General features: G+C 48.2%; 1 long non-coding RNA gene across 1 annotated transcript; it reads right to left on the minus strand.

Annotated features, from left to right (window-relative positions):
* Positions 1–8,697: 8,697 nt before the first annotated feature.
* LOC141927831 (uncharacterized) lies at positions 8,698–9,703 on the minus strand. The gene is made up of 2 exons (XR_012624591.1): positions 9,508–9,703; positions 8,698–8,848 (listed from the first exon to the last, which is right to left on the minus strand). It is a non-coding gene; the product is annotated as an uncharacterized LOC141927831 (long non-coding RNA).
* Positions 9,704–15,780: the final 6,077 nt, after the last annotated feature.

Genomic DNA, 15,780 nt, shown 5'->3' on the forward strand with positions numbered 1-15,780 from the left:
TCCACCTGCAGGTTTTGCTGGCAGTCTCAGGAGCTGCAAAGCTGTCAACCCAGGCCCACAGGAGTACAGAAGGCTGGGAAATGATCTCCATACGTGCCACGGGGCTGTCCCTGCTGCACCTCGAGCTTTTGCAGCCTCTGATGGGTGCACCGTGCCGCTTCGTCTTGGACGCTGCAGAGGCTTGAAACAGGAGAACCCCACCATTAACCACTCAGGTACACAGCCATAAGGGAGAGCGTGTTATTTGTTTACTTGGGTCTCCAAGAACAATAGATTAAGGATAAAAATCAACTGACATGTACAGTATGTTATCAGGCAGGCACACTAACCATCACCCACTCCCCCAGATTACTTAATCCTAGAGCTCTCGCATCCGCTCCTTAAGCAGTACCACACAGCTTTGATTTGCTGTGTTAGACTGCGTATAACCCTCTCCCTCTCAACGCCTTGTTAATAAACACTTTGGAAGCCACAGGGATGATGCAGTACAAACACCTAAATTGACAGATCCATAAGAAAGCCAGGAGCCCGTGGGTCTCACACAGACGAGGCCACTTTCTGTGTGTCCTGCCCAGCCCTCGCCTGGCCACCTCCGCAAACAGCAGGGAAGGGAAACACAAAAGCCTTGCAGGTTTGTAAGGCAGCGCTGGGGCAGACTCTACCCTAGACTGGGACCTCTTAAGTGCAAGCACCTTTATTAGCCCACTGATGTAAATTGGTTTTGGACAAACTGTGACAAGCAAAACCAAAGTTGCACTCTCCTTCCCTCCTGCAGCTGGGGGACCCCTCCTAGGTCAGGATTGCTCTCTGGAAACGGGAGCAAAATGGAGAGTCATGAAAGAGCAAATTGTTTGTGTTCAGATTAGCAGTGTCTGCTTAAAGACTGATGCACACCGTGCATAGCAAACTCAGGCAGCTCTCAGGAGCTGCATCACCATGATGCCCCAGTGCAGGGGAGCAGCCCTGCTGGGTCCTGCCACTGGTCACAACAAAGCAGATGGGCAAAATGGATTATCATGGCTACAGGAAAGACTGTAACTCTGAGCAGAGGAGCACACTGGATGTCCAAAGGACTTTCTTCCCTCTAACTGCTTTTCTGGGGAAGAGAACATCACAAGAGATCGACTTGCACACCCAGCTGTGTTGACAAATGCTGGGTGTGGAGGCAAGCAGAAACATGACCTATCATGTGGCATAACTGGCTGCATCTCTTACTGTGATAGCTTTCGATTTCTTGTGGCTGCCTCCCCAAGAAGAAGCAAATGTTCTAGCGACTGGAGATCCATGATGGTGTGTTATGCCACTGTGCAGCTTGTCAAACCCAGAGCCCAAGCATGGATGGAGAAGTGAGGGCTGTTCTGTTAAAACAGCATACTGGGACATGCACAACTTATCTCTCAACAGATATTCAGTATCCAGTTTAAAAATATAGGAAAAGCCATACATGGCTAGACTGAAGGTCCATTATCACACTAGCTTATCTTCAAGGAGGACTAACAGCATAGGGCTAGAGAGAGCACAGCGAGCCGCCCCGTGCTCCAGCTTCCTGCAAGGTACAGAGCAGGGACTCCCCGAAAGTGGAGCAACGTCTCAGCATTTCACAGATTTTTCTAATCACTTTGTGAACTTACATTGATTTTAAGCGTCTGCAATATCCTCAAAGCCCCACAGCCTCACTACACTTTAAAGCAAAGGTATTTGCCCTTGTTTTGTTTTGACCTGCCACTTGCTTGCTTCATTTGATATCCCCAAGCATTTTAGTAGAAAACCCTGTAAGAATTTCTCTGCATTCACCTACTCCATGTTGCTCATTTTGCAGACCTGTGTCACAGCCATAGTTTCTCTTCCAGAGGAAGTAAGTTTGTTGTTTGTTCATTCCAGGTGTTACTCAGGGAGCTTTGATCATTCCTCACACCCTTCTCTGCCCCCCATCCAGCTTACTACAGAACTGCTTAGCAGTGTTTGGGTGCAAAAAGGCTTTTCCCAACAGCTGCAACCCCTGGTATCTTCACCTGCAAGACTGGTTTTGCAGTGCCAGGAGAGGTGGTGTAAACCGTGCCCAGCTGCAGCTCTGCAGCCGGGAGGGAGAAAGGCAATGCCAGCCTTCACAGGAGGCACAGCTAATGGCTCTGCCAACCCCTTGGAGAGAGGAGAGCTCTGATCACCTGCAGAAAAGCTAAGAGGGATACTAACAAAAGAGGTAAACCTTCCCTTTGTCAGCTGATTGGACTGTGCACCAGCAAAGAGCAGTGTCACTCTGGGAGAAAGCAGTCCCACATGTTTTGCAGCTGACAGCCAGGGAAAGGCCAGATGCTGAGCGTGGATCCAGGGAGACTCCCATTTACACCAGCTGAGACAGAAATTTGTGATCTGTCCAAAACCACCGCTTTTCCCCTTGAGCAAAGCATCAAGTGGCAGAATGACATGCATTCCCCTAGCACTAACCCAATATCCAACCCCTAAAAGTGAAGGGGCAAATAAACACCAACCTTTTGCAGCAGAGCGCAGCATCCTCTTGCAGGGAGCACACCTGCACTGGGGCACACCGAGTGAAAGAGCGTTCGGACAGCCTGCAGCCAGGACAATGCTCATTTCCTCGTTCCTTGGCATCCCCACACATGTGATCAAAATCAACTGAATTACCTATGCCGACGGTCCTGCCTCCTCTCACTCCAAGCCTGCTGGCCCTGCGGTCATGGGCACGCAGCTGCACCCGCAAGGAAAAGCTTCAGAAGGTGTAGTTCTGGAGCGCTTTCCAAAATAAATAGTTTGACTAATCCCATGTAGGGTTTCTGCAGAAGTAAGAGCTATTTGTGAAGGAAGGTATGTTACAGACCTCTGGCCTGAATTAATATACTCTCTCTCTTCAAGTTTTTCCTTTTTAATACAGTGGAGAAGGGTGTTGTTTGGGTTTTTTTAAGTAACTCTTTCAAATAGTTTTATCAGGTGAAAATTAAATGCTTGCTTAGCCTAGCAGGCATGAAACACAGCCCCTTTTGAAAAGGCAGATGCTGAAGGGACTGCTGCCTTCTTTGTGCTGCATTTTCATTTTATATCTGGGAGGTTTAACTCAGCTCCAGCTCAAAACAGAACTATGTTAATGCTCTTCATAGCTAACCTGAGCACAAACTGCTCAGATGCACAGTACCAGCTCAATGCTCTTGCTGTCATCTGCCTACAGACACAAATTATCTACAGACCATCTGCAGGGCACTCCAGTCTCGGTTCTGATTTCTCAGCGTGCACCTTTCTTCCCCAGTGCTGCACATCTTCCTCAGTGCTGGGATGTGCACAGATTAATAATATACACTACGGGCCACGCAGATTTATTTGACCAGACACTGCGTTGCATGTAAAGGAAGACGATGAATTTAGGAACTTTAACCTGTCAATTTGGTAGTCAGAACCCACAAATGATGGCAGTATTTAACACCCCAATTTCGTCACCTCAGTCAGCATAGGACCATCCAGACCCACCTCACCTTTTGAGACCTGGAGCCGGACATAGGTCCATGTAATAAAGATATGAAAACATCCCTACTCAAAACATAACAAAACCCGGAACAGATAATACTGATCTCACAAAGCTATTCATAGCCAGATGAAAATAGCAGCAAGCTGGAAAGGCTGCTTGCCTCTGTCCATGCCTCTTTATCACATATCCTGTCACAGTGTAAGGAAATAACCTCCTTTTGCTTTACAATGTGTGGACACTTCCCAATACCCTTATTAGTCAAGACAGCTCTTGTAGGGCAGGTCCAAACCAAGAGTAGCATTGTATTAAGAATGATGGATGTGGTCCTGGCACCCACAGCCATACTGCAGTTCCGAATACTTGCTGTAGTTAACAGTACCAGAAAGACTTAGTGCCAAAATGGCCATACCTGTACAGAATCCGTGATCAGCCTTGTGCCTCTCCCTGTCTCATGCTGGAAGATCTAGCCTCACTCTTCCTCCCATCTGATTTCTTCTGCTGTCAGTACCATGAAATATGCAGCGGTATTGCCATCGCTACTTTACAGGCAAAACACTGACAGCCATTATAATGCTCATAGGCATAATACTATGACATTTGATTGAGGTCCTTCACCAGCAGAGAAATAAAAAGCAAACTATAGGATGGTCTTTCTCTTTGGGAGGGATGGGCTGAAAACCAGCACAAAACTCCCTGTTCATGAGAGCTGGACTGTGTCTCCCTGCCCTGAGTCGGGTGCTGCAGCTGTAATCAGAAAGGGAACGGTGCAATCCCCGTTTCTGCCCAGCGCAGGAGCTTGCTGTTGGTTGTAGCCTGCACCAGCCACAGTCACCAAGAGAAATGGCAGTCCTGGGCTAGGAAGCTGTGAGCCGATGGGGCTGCCGCAGCCAAAGGGAGCCAGATGTGTGAGTCTTACTTAGACCTGTGGCAGCTCAACTGATGTAAGTGCTCCCTTTTACACATGGACAAGCCCTCAAGGTGCAATAATACAGACAGGAACAGTATTGCACAAGCCTATAAACATTGCTCTTAAAGTATCAAATTGGATAACACCGAGTGCAGTCAGTGTGTAACCTTCACACTGAAATTCAGGGACTCCTAAGGCAGCCGAGGGCTGTCCTGCTGAAAAGGCACACGGCTGAACAGCAGACCCCTCTATCCAGGTATATTCTGCCTGTGAACACAATCACACCACTAACCCTTTTTCTCCCTCTCACATCTCCCCTCTCACTGTCATGAAACAAATGATATAAAATACCTGCCTTTTGGTTAGCCATTGCAAAGCAAAGCTCCACAGCATCATAAGAGCTCTTCCAAGGTGCATACTTTTCTCTTAACTTGCAATATGTCACTTGTAGCTATGAACTGTCTAGTCCTTTGCAGATCGAGAGCAGCTGTGAGCTATGAGAACAGAGAATATAGATAACTGTTTTCTGAAAAGCTATTCCACTAAAAATGCTGTGACTGCGCTGTCTGCAATGCTATTTTGTCTGACTTGTCCCACTGAAAGGAAAAAGGTCTACTATTCCTGCCCAAAAAACTCTTAAGCAACTAAGTCATATAGAAATGGCCTTCAGATGAGAGACAGTTGATAAGATAAAGAATAACTTCAAACAAAGCAGGCAATTGTGGTCTCCCAGAGCAGTCCATGTATAAATGCATCTGTTACCATCATACAGGGAATGTCAAGGCCAAATTCTGGCAATGCCAGGCTGGTTTGGTCTCACATATCTCCAAACGCCAAAATTACTCAAGCTCAACTAATCACAGATTTTATACAGGTTTTTCTCTATTCAGCAAGGGCTGTACATGACACGATGTGCCATTCCCACCTCAGACACAACGGTGCACAGCTGGTGCCTACCAATAACCACCACCGAGGGCAGCTTTGGCAGGCCCTGAGGGGCAGGCTGGAGGACAGCAGCTCTGACCCTAGCAATGGCTATTCGCACAAAAACCACTGCTCTGCTCATTGTGAGCACAGCCTTGGATGGTTTCGCTCAGTTTCAGTCATTGTCTCACATTACACTTTCCAATAATGTCCAGCATGATGGAGAATCTCAGCTGTTTTATTAAGATCTTTTTCCTCCTCCTCCCCCTGAGCATCTTTAGTGAAGGACGTCCATTGATCAAGAATGGCCCTGAGATGCTTTTAGGCGCACAGGAATTACAGGAATTTATCAAAGCAATAAGGTCTCTAGCCCAGCCCCTTGAGATCATCCAGTAGAAGATATTTTAGAACAACAATACTGTTGTTTGACTGTTTTTGACTAAGTCAAAAAAACTAATAAACTCCCCTATTCAGTGCATGTGGGGAATGCATAATTGAGGAAATGCTCCACTGACCACATTAGAACTGGGTGTATTCTGCTTATTTGCACTCAGCCTCAGAAATACCACTGCTTCCGAAGAAGGTATGAGACCTACAATATTACAGGTTTTGTTAAGGCTTCAGTTTCCTTTTGTAAAAAATGATGCATTAAGGATTTTTCTCCCTTACGCATTTCTACCCAATACAATGTAACTAGCGCATGAGTAATTACACTGAACTCTACCCATCTCCTTCTAGCAAGGAACTGCATGGGTGGAATTTGCATTACATAGAATTTACTTCCTTTTATCCATTTTTAATTAAATGAACCATCCTATGGTTACCACCTAGGGTAATCAAAAGACTAAGCTTTTCAGTCCTAACCATTATTTTCTAGAGCCAGCAGCATCAAAAAAACCCCATCAGAGGAGAAGCGTGACTCAGACTCCTTAAGGTCGAGAAGGCCTTTTACCAGTAATAAACTGATAATCCAATGCTTTAGTTTAAATATTTGAGACTTCTGTTTATTTCATAGGTGGGGACTATTTGCAGATCTTGCAGGATGTAGTTCATTGTAATTCTGCAGATTGCCAGAACACAAATAAACAAGCACAGCCGCCTGGGACACCGAGAAATCCTCTAATATCCCACTGAACAAGGACAGCCGTGTCCCAGCTGCAAGAGAGGATGCCAGTATTTCAGAAACCTTGCGATGTCTGTCACCCAGCCAGACCCGCTCTGCCTCCAGCCAGCGCCAGCGCGGGCAGGCTGGCAGTTTTGCTGGAGGCGAGAGGGAAGCGCTCCCACACCACCACTAACGGCACTTGGCTTTGGGGTGGGGGGCAGAGGCCTGTGCTGAGGTTTGCACTAAATCTGCATTTACATCCTCCAGAAAACAGAGTTTTAAAAGAATTTGCAATTCCCTGTTTATTAGTTTGTAACAAGCCTTCATCCCCATGGCTTAGCTGTGAGCCAGTTTAGAGCTCCTCATGCAAGTTGTGCTGCGTTTCTGCTGCGCTGACATTTCCACCAGAGAAATATCCTGGTGTCCAGGCTTCCCTCTGAGCTGAGGGAGAGAGGTCAGGTTATATCAGCTTCAAAGAACCTAGCTGCCCTGCTAGCAGTGTTTTTAGATGCCATGTGGTACGAAGGTTACTCCATAAAACATCTTCCCAGCCGTTACACTGGAAAAGAAAACAACAACTAAATATAGCTAAAAGTGAGAAATTAGCAGCCTAAAGCTAGACTACTGCAGGTGAAGGTTATTTAGACTAATCACCTCCCTGTCCCCATTTATCACTTACTCATCCTCAAAACCTGGATATTTTCAATATGAAAAAGGGAGATGGAAGATGAGTTTTGGCTGAGTTCAAAGAAAGAAACTGCAGGGCTGGAGGATGAAGAAAAAAGCAACCACCCATGAGAACTTCTGGCTTTTATTTTTGACCCTGAAAAATATTTGCTGACCTCAACTTTGCTTCCTTCCAAATGTAATTTCTCCTTGTTTGCCTCCAGTGGTGACATGTCATAAATTGCTTTCCTGACCCTGCTTGTTATGCCCCAGTAATACTGAGCTTGCAACACCTGTCCAGCCGTCTGGAGCTGGTTAGGAGTCCTCAGAATCAGAGTAATTTTGTTGAAAAAAAACCCAAAAAACCCCTTGTTTTGTAACATGGTGGGAGCTCAGAAGTCAAAAATACGTGGGGCCCAGCTCCTTTGTACTCCTCTACCTGCTGAGCTCAATGGCATAAGGCAGAGCATGGTGCTAAAACCCATGGGAAACCAGTTCTTGTTTGTTTAGGAAACTTTGCGTACTGAGGGATCCTTCCTTCTGGTCAACAATTATTTTTGAGCCTCAGCCACACCTGGATGATTCTGAAATAACTCAAAAATTGAATGAAGGTAACTGGAAAACAGTGGGGTACATCTCATCATTGCTTAAAAGGAGGTATATTTGGAAGGTGTAATTCCCTCCAGTATCTGGGAAAAGGAAAGTTTTGGAAAGAACATACTAAGAAGTAATCTCCTGATCCACAATTTCTAGTTTGTGATGCCAAAATACAGAGGGGCTATGTCCATAGTCTAGGGTCAGCCCCCACGTTATGAAAGGGGAGGAAAAATAAAGCTCAAGTCCATGCCTGATTTGGGATCCACACCTTCTTCTCTTCTAATTTCCAGGCATGTGCTGCGCCTGGTTGGTGTACAGAAATGCACTATGCTACATTTTTAAATAAAGCCATTTTACTTTGTCACTTTGAGATGAAAAGGAAACTCCAGGGAGAGTAACCCCATTACTGAAGATGCCACTTCACTTTTGTCACAGATCTTCAATTAGAAAACAAATTCATACATGGGAATATTTTTTAATAAACTGGCCACTTTCCCTCCAGGAATAATGCAACATTCCAATGCAATCACAGGCTCAGTCATGAATTCACTTATTGGAGCCATGTATGTGCTCTAGGAGCTGGATGACTTGAATGGGACAGGAGGTCTCTCTGGCTGCACTTGTTACCTACGAGAAGAAAAAAAAAAAAAAAGCACCTGCTTCCACTCTGTCACTCTGTCCCCTGAAGTGCTCAGTTAGGTGAAAGATCTTGTATTTAAGTCTTCCCAGTGAAGGGTGATGTACAACACCCACGGATGTGAGGAGGCTAATACTACCAGAGCTGGGCAGTCTGAATTCACAAGGAAATCAATTACTTAATTAAATCAGATGCCACACTGATTTCATCAGAAAGGCACAGTTCTCATATTAGGTTTTCTCTATAGGAGAAAGTTACAGTAGGTTAATTAACTACAGGCATGGCTATAAACGGATGTGCTTAAACTAGCACAAATCTGCACATGGACAGTCATTTAGTTTAGCTCAAGATAAAGTTTAGGTAAACTCAAGTGAGAAATCCAGACACAGATTGCACCAATTTAATTAAATCACTAAAAATAAAATCAGTTTCAGATGATCATCTGGTATCATTTTCTCACACAGACAAGGTGTTTCTTCCATCTGTGCAGCGCCATGAATACTTAGCAAATCTTGCAGGGAGGTAGGGAAGACAGACCTTATGGATAAGAACAACAAGATCACCTGTACCATTGAACAATGTAGTTTTATTTGTAGGTGCTCAAGCTGAATAAGATTTGGAGCTTTTATCTGAGCAGTGACAACTACAAATCTGCCCAGACAGTATGGTGATACTGTCATGTAAAATGCACGTTATACTGCAGAGGGTTAAGGTGTCTGCCCAGTGACACTCCACGCTACTGACTGCTCTGCTTTGCTCAACCTGGCGAGCTGCACGTCTGCGAGGAGGCAACAGCTTGGACTGAACCTGCTGAAGTCGGGCAAGCACATTCAAGCAGACAGCCAGAGCAGCTGCCAGCAGCTACAGCATCCTCTGTGGGTGAGCTTCACTGACCTGCTATCCCAATCCCGCCTGTCTTCTCCCCTCCAACATGAACTGTACCATTAAGTTTAACTTGCAAAAAAGTAACTTGATTTTGATTCAAGAGTCACTAATAGGCACTTATTCCTCGATGCAGCTTTGCCGCCTGTTGACCCCCTCAGGACAGCTATGTACTCCTTTCAAGGTTGTTGCAAACATTTATTACTGTTCTTTCTCCACCCCTACACCTCTGAAGCGTAGATAACAATATTGATTTAAATGCAATCAAAGCGAGCTTGCTGTACAATGAACACTTTGTCCATGTTGTGCCATACCGTGGCAAGGGCTGCCTCTTTCCCAGCGATGGAGGCCCATTAAAGGGACATGATTTATGAGTTCAGGAGGAAAAAACAAGTTCGCACTTCAATTACAGAATTGTGCAGGACAGCAGAAACTTGGGTCCTCACGTGGAGCTTCTCAGATATTCTGCCAAAAGTGGAAGAGAGAGAGGAGGGGAGGGTAAAGAAGATGGGTTCGGCCCCCATAACCAACTGATCCTTGCCTGCTGACACCCTCACAGAAGTTTCACAGTGGTAGGACAGTAGATCTCCATCCTGACCATACCCTGTGGTCTGCCTGGAGGGCAGAGATGCAGGGGGCACAGAATGGTCTATAACGTCACTGGGGAAGATAAGCTTCATTGCAAGCTATTTTATTTAAAAGTTATTCCCACCAAAGAAATCCAAGACAGACATCATAAACAAAATAGCAGTGGCCACAGGTTACCACTGCTTATACAACAGCATTGATCACACCAGAGAGCTGGCTGCAAGTGAATGAGAAATTAAAAAATGCTGCTTTTGTTGCCATGACACCTATTTACAAGAATTACATATGAATAAGGAAGTAAATAAAACCGGGGGGGGGGGGGGGGGGGGGGGGGGCTATGGAAATACAGACAAAACAGCAGGAGAAATCACAGGAAAGTGACACAATGTTCCAGGTTTTCACAAGTAACTTACAACATGAAGTGGGGAAGCAGTAACAAACAGTGTGCTATAAAGCATCAGAAGTACCCCTTATTTTGTAGGTTTTTTCCTTTTTTTCTTTTTCAAGTTTTTCATGTCAGATTTTCTCTCTAACACAGCTGCACCTTTGGTCTGGTATCCCTCCTCTGAAAATCTGCAGCTGCCTCACAAACTTATTTTTAACAGAGGCCACAAAACCACTCTACGACTAATTGCAAAAGGCCTTGATAACACAATTCACTAAGGCAAGATGAAATATGCTTATTTAGGCCATGGCCCGAAGCCCTGACCAGGCTCAGGAGTGTGGTGCCCTAAGTCGAGGCAGGGCACCGCCAGCTTGCCACGGCCTCGAGCCCCAACCCGAAGGGCAGCAGAAGGTGCAGTCACAGAATTGCAGAATCATCTTGGTTGGAAAGGACCTTGAAGATCATTAGTCCAGCTGTTAACCTAACACTGACAGTTCCCAACTACACCATATCCCTCAGCGCTATGTCAACCCGACTCCTAAACACCTCCAGGGATGGGGACTCCACCACCTCCCTGGGCAGCCCATTCCAACGCCCAACAACCCGTTCTGTAAAGAAATGCTTCCTAATATCCAGTCTGAACCTTCCCTGGCACAACTTGAGGCCATTCCCTCTTGTCCTGTCACTTGTTACTTGGTTAAAGAGACTCATCCTCAGCTCTCTGTACCCTCCTTTCGGGTAGTTGTAGAGGGCGATGAGGTCTCCCCTCAGCCTCCTCTTCTCCAGACTAAACCCCCCCAGTTCCCTCAGCCGCTCCTCGTACGACATGTGCTCCAGACCCTGCACCAGCTTTGTTGCCCTTCTCTGGACGCGCTCAAGTAATTCAATGTCCTTTTTGGAGTGAGGGGCCCAAAACTGAACTGAACGCTCGCCGCTGTGCCGGAGCCCACCCAGGCTGACGCCGCACAAGGTGCTTTCCTCACTCAGAGAGCCGCCGGCAGAGCAGGCCTGCACCCGCCGCACCGCGCCGGGCCCGCGCCTGCCTTCCCCCCCACAACTCGCGTCAAGGCGTGGAGGCTGCCCCACGTGCGGTGCCCGGTGCCTGCACGCGGCACCGGCTGTTAAACCTCACGCTCCCGCCCGCTTCGGCGGCTCTGCTCCTGCGGGGCCAGGGGTGCCGGGCGCCGGACCGTGCAGGTGCCACGGGCCGTGCAGGTCCCATGGGCCGTGCAGGTCCCAGCCCCGCACCCGGAGGGGAGGCCCCGGGCTGGGGAACTGCGGGCAACCGCGGGCCCCCAGGGCACGGCTGGCTCCGGCGGGTCCCCACGCCGCGGGAGCGCGGGGAGCGGGACCCCAGCCGGGACCTAACGGCCTGCCGCCGCTCTCCCCACACGGGCAGCGGGAGAGGTCTGGCCGGCGCCGGCGGCCCGCTCCGGTCCCCATGGCCGCCCCGCCGGGAGGTGACAGGACGCCCTGTCCCGCACGGGGACCCGGGGCGCTCGCTCGCACCCACCGCCTCTGCCGGGCCGGGGGCTGCGCTCCCTCCCCCCGCGCCTCGCAGACACCGGAGCGGGACCCGGGACAGCCGGAGCCCCCGGCAGCCCTTACCTGCCCTCGGCGGCTTGGGGCGGCCGGCCGGGGCGGGGCGGGGCTATGACCGGGGGCGGGGCCGTGCCCGCGGGGGCGGGGCCGGGGCGGGGCCGTGCCCGGCCCGGGCGGCAGCACCGCGGAAAACCCGGCCCGGAGCGGGGAGAGCGGGAGCCGGGGCGGGTGGGGCCCGGGGGGGTTCAGGCAGGTTAGCGGGGGGGCTGGAGACAGTTTGGGTTTGGGAGCAGGCTGGGGATCCTTTCAATTTTCCCAGTTATAGCTTTTACTTATTTTATATTTTGGCTTGTAAAGACAAGGTAACTAGTCCCACCCTTGGCACAGCCAGGACAGGACCCGCCTCAGGAAGGCAAGGTGTTAGGAGAGCAGGTATAAGGTGTTAGGAGAGCAGGTATAAGGTGTTAGGAGAGCAGGTGAAGGTGTTAGGAGAGCAGGTGTAAGGTGTTAGGAGAGCAGGTGAAGGTGTTAGGAGAGCAGGTGTAAGGTGTTAGGAGAGCAGGTGAAGGTGTTAGGAGAGCAGGTGAAGGTGTTAGGAGAGCAGGTGTAAGGTGTTAGGAGAGCAGGTGTAAGGTGTTAGGAGAGCAGGTGAAGGTGTTAGGAGAGCAGGTGAAGGTGTTAGGAGAGCAGGTGTAAGGTGTTAGGAGAACAGGTGTAAGGTGTTAGGAGAGCAGGTGTAGGCAGCAACGCTGCCCGCCTTTAGCCCCAGCGCTCTGTGGGAGGCAGCCCGCTGGCACGGAGCAGCTCCGCAGCTGGAGCACACAGAGCAGCACCTTGGGAGCCATCGGCCTCCTCATGGCTCCAGACGTCTCCTCTCAGATGGCATTGCTACCTGCTCCTGAAACAAAACTTGTCCTTCTCCCCTCGGTCTGTGCCTGAGGGGGAATGGAGAGGGAAGCTGGGGGCTGAGGGGTGTTCCAGTCTTCAATTCAGGCAGATAATGAAGAGCAAGCCCCCCCAAGCCCCTGTTCAAACCTGAGCCAGCAAAAATTAAGCTCCAAGTTAGGATTTGAAGGTACATTCCCAGCAATTCCAGTTTATTGGGATTTGTTTTACCCTGTCAACATAATCTAGGCCCATGACACTGCCTTCCAACCCCCTTGGTGCCCCACCGGTCTCCATCCCCTCACACCACAGCACAGCTACCAAGAAGAGAGACACAAGGTACAGTAACAGATCCTAGGCACAGAGGAGAAATCAAAAGGCTGCAGGAGACCTGGGGAATGCCCCTACCTTGCTAATTTGGGCCATGGTAGTCTACAATGCATCAGTGCCATGTTAGGAAAAAAACCAGTGCAGCCCTGAAAGGATTTAGCACCCAGGCGAGAAAAGGGCGTTGAGAGCAAGAGGCAGCTCTTTGCAGCACCAGCTGCAGGTACGGCAACTCCCACAGTTTTCACCTTCTACAACAGATAAGCCACGCTTTCTACAACAGACTAGTCACACTTTCACACGTGCACTCAGTTTCTGCTAAGTGTTTGCTTGCTACATACTTTTCCATTACTGTCCCTATTTTAAAAATGGGGATATGAAGGACGCAAAGTGAAACACCATGCCTCAAAGTCTAGTTTGTCCCCAGCGGCACCACTGACCCGTTCACAAGTTCCAGCCCTGAGACAAAACCCTTTGATCTGCCCAACGATATGTGCTGCTCCTGGGCGATCCTCAAGTGCCTCTGCAAGCCTGAGCCTCTACACAATCGGATTAAAGTATTTTTTTGAAACCAGGGACATTAAGAGTTCAGGACATGGGAACTGGAGTATTTGCTTTCCCACTGTAAATGCTGATTTCCAGCTGCAGTAAACCAGAATAATTTTAATGATCTCAGTTAGCTGAGATAAGTTTAGTGGCAGCTGTGCATTTCCTCCAGCTCAGATAAACCAAGAACTGAGGAGACAGAGACAGCTCTGCTGATGGCCTTCAGCTCCTTGGCTTACTCAGCTCAGTGGTGCCTTTAGGCTATAAAATGGAGCAATGGCTTTAAGGCAAATAGCCAGAGTCTTACTCCTGACCCTACAATTAACTTCGTGTAGTACCACAGAAATTACTTAACTTTTCTACATCTCAGCTCTAGTCAATGGCAATAACACTAAAGCCCGTTGAGATCCGTAAGAGCACTGTGTTATTACCGTAACTTGGCTTGGATGCTCAGAATCCATTTTGGGGTTTCAGCATCAAATTAATCAGTGCAAACTGGATTCCGCAACTGCAGGAAGAATTTTGATATGAGGATTCAATAGAGTACAATACTGCTTGGATTTACAGCCTCTGCTTTCACATTTTTATCCAGGTACCTTAAACCCAGGCCATTGGAGTCTATGACTAATAACGGTTGTAATATAACAACCCTACAGCATGCAGTAGACTTCAGAAGTGATAGACATACAAAGTGTCCAAACATCATTATCAGTTTGAATTTCTGGGTGCTGGAGAGTCAGTGCTTCTGCATTAAGTGGAGGAAGGAACAACAGCTTAGCAAAGGTTTTCTTTTTGGCCAGTCCTCTTTAGTGATAGAGAAAAATGTGACTTGGAAGTGAGTAAATACAGTCACATGGGGACAACTTTACAACAGCCTGTAAAATCAGTGAAGAAATATATTTTATTACTGCAGCCAGCTACTCCTATGCTTTTCTCAACTTTCAGTCTTTTAATGTCTTCATGAGAACAACTGGCAGAAGCCACGTAAAACACTAAAATAGTAAGCAGAGGTGGGAAAAAATCTGATTTACTTGCTGATCTCTATTTAAACTTTTATGGTCTGTATCCTAAAATGAACTGCTGATTCAAGTCTAAGGTTTGGGCTATTAAGCTGAAAATACTGGGAGGTGTTCTGAGTCTGGGAGATGCTGATTGCTGCCTGCCCTTACAAGTCACTGAGCATCTCTTGCAATCAGCTGACACTTTGCTTATGGTCCATGTGCAGTCCTGATGATTTCCATAAAGGATCATATTGGCCAAGCGCACAAACCTCCATGCCTGGGAAAGGAGACTGGACATCCTTAAACTGGACCAGTGTCTCTGACTCTGTGGGTCTGGTCGAGGATTCCCCACTGCCCTGGAGCACCCAGTCCAGATAGGAAAGCAGGGAGAAGAGGGGAGTTGGGGCTGTTTAAGCCCTCAGTATGTTTTAAAACAACCTTGGGCTTGCCCTAAGACACAAGTGCTTCTGCAATAACCCTTAGGTGCTTCTGCTCTGCCAAGGATCTGTGATGGGAGCACTTCCTCCCCTTGTGCCATGGTTGAAGTGACAAAGTGTATCAGGTCTGGCTGGGATGGAGTTAACTTCCCCCACAGCAGCCCTCATAGAGCTGTGCTGTGTATTGGTAGCTGGAAAGGTGTTGATAACCACCAGGTGTTTTGGCTGCTGCTGAGCAGTGCTCCACAGCATCAAGGCTGTCTGTCCAACATCCCCCCTCACCAGTGGGCTGGGGGTTGGCAAGACATTGGGAGGAGACAGAGCCAGGACAGTTGACCCCAACTGACCAAAGGGAGATTCCATACCATATGACATCTGCTCAGCAATAAAATCTAAGAGAAAGGAGGGGGGGGGGGCATTCGTTATTATGACCTTTGTCTTCCAGAGAAAACACTGCACATACTGAAGCCCTACTTCCTGGGAAGTGGCTGGACATTGCCTGCTGATGGGAAGTAGAGAATAAAATCTCTTGTTTTCCTTTGCTTCCATGCACAGACTTTGCTTTTGCTTTATTAAACTGCCTTTATCTTAACCCATGAGTTCTTTTTCCATCTTATTTTTCCTCCCCCCTGTCCTGTTGAGGACGGGACTGATAGAGCAGCTTGATGGGCACCTGGCATCCAGCCAAGGGCAACCCACCACACACAGGTTTGTTCATTCATATTCCAGTACGGGGGGGAAAGTCCCTCAAAACCTGCACAACTTTTCAGAGGACAAGGGATGACTCCTCTTCAGATCAGGTGCACCTTTAACTCAGATGAACAGTCCTTTTGTTATCTCACCTACATTCGGATCTCAGTAAGTACAGCCATAACA

The sequence above is a fragment of the Strix aluco genome, chromosome 10 (genome assembly GCF_031877795.1).
Source record: "Strix aluco isolate bStrAlu1 chromosome 10, bStrAlu1.hap1, whole genome shotgun sequence".
In the NCBI taxonomy this organism is placed as follows: Eukaryota; Metazoa; Chordata; class Aves; order Strigiformes; family Strigidae; genus Strix; species Strix aluco.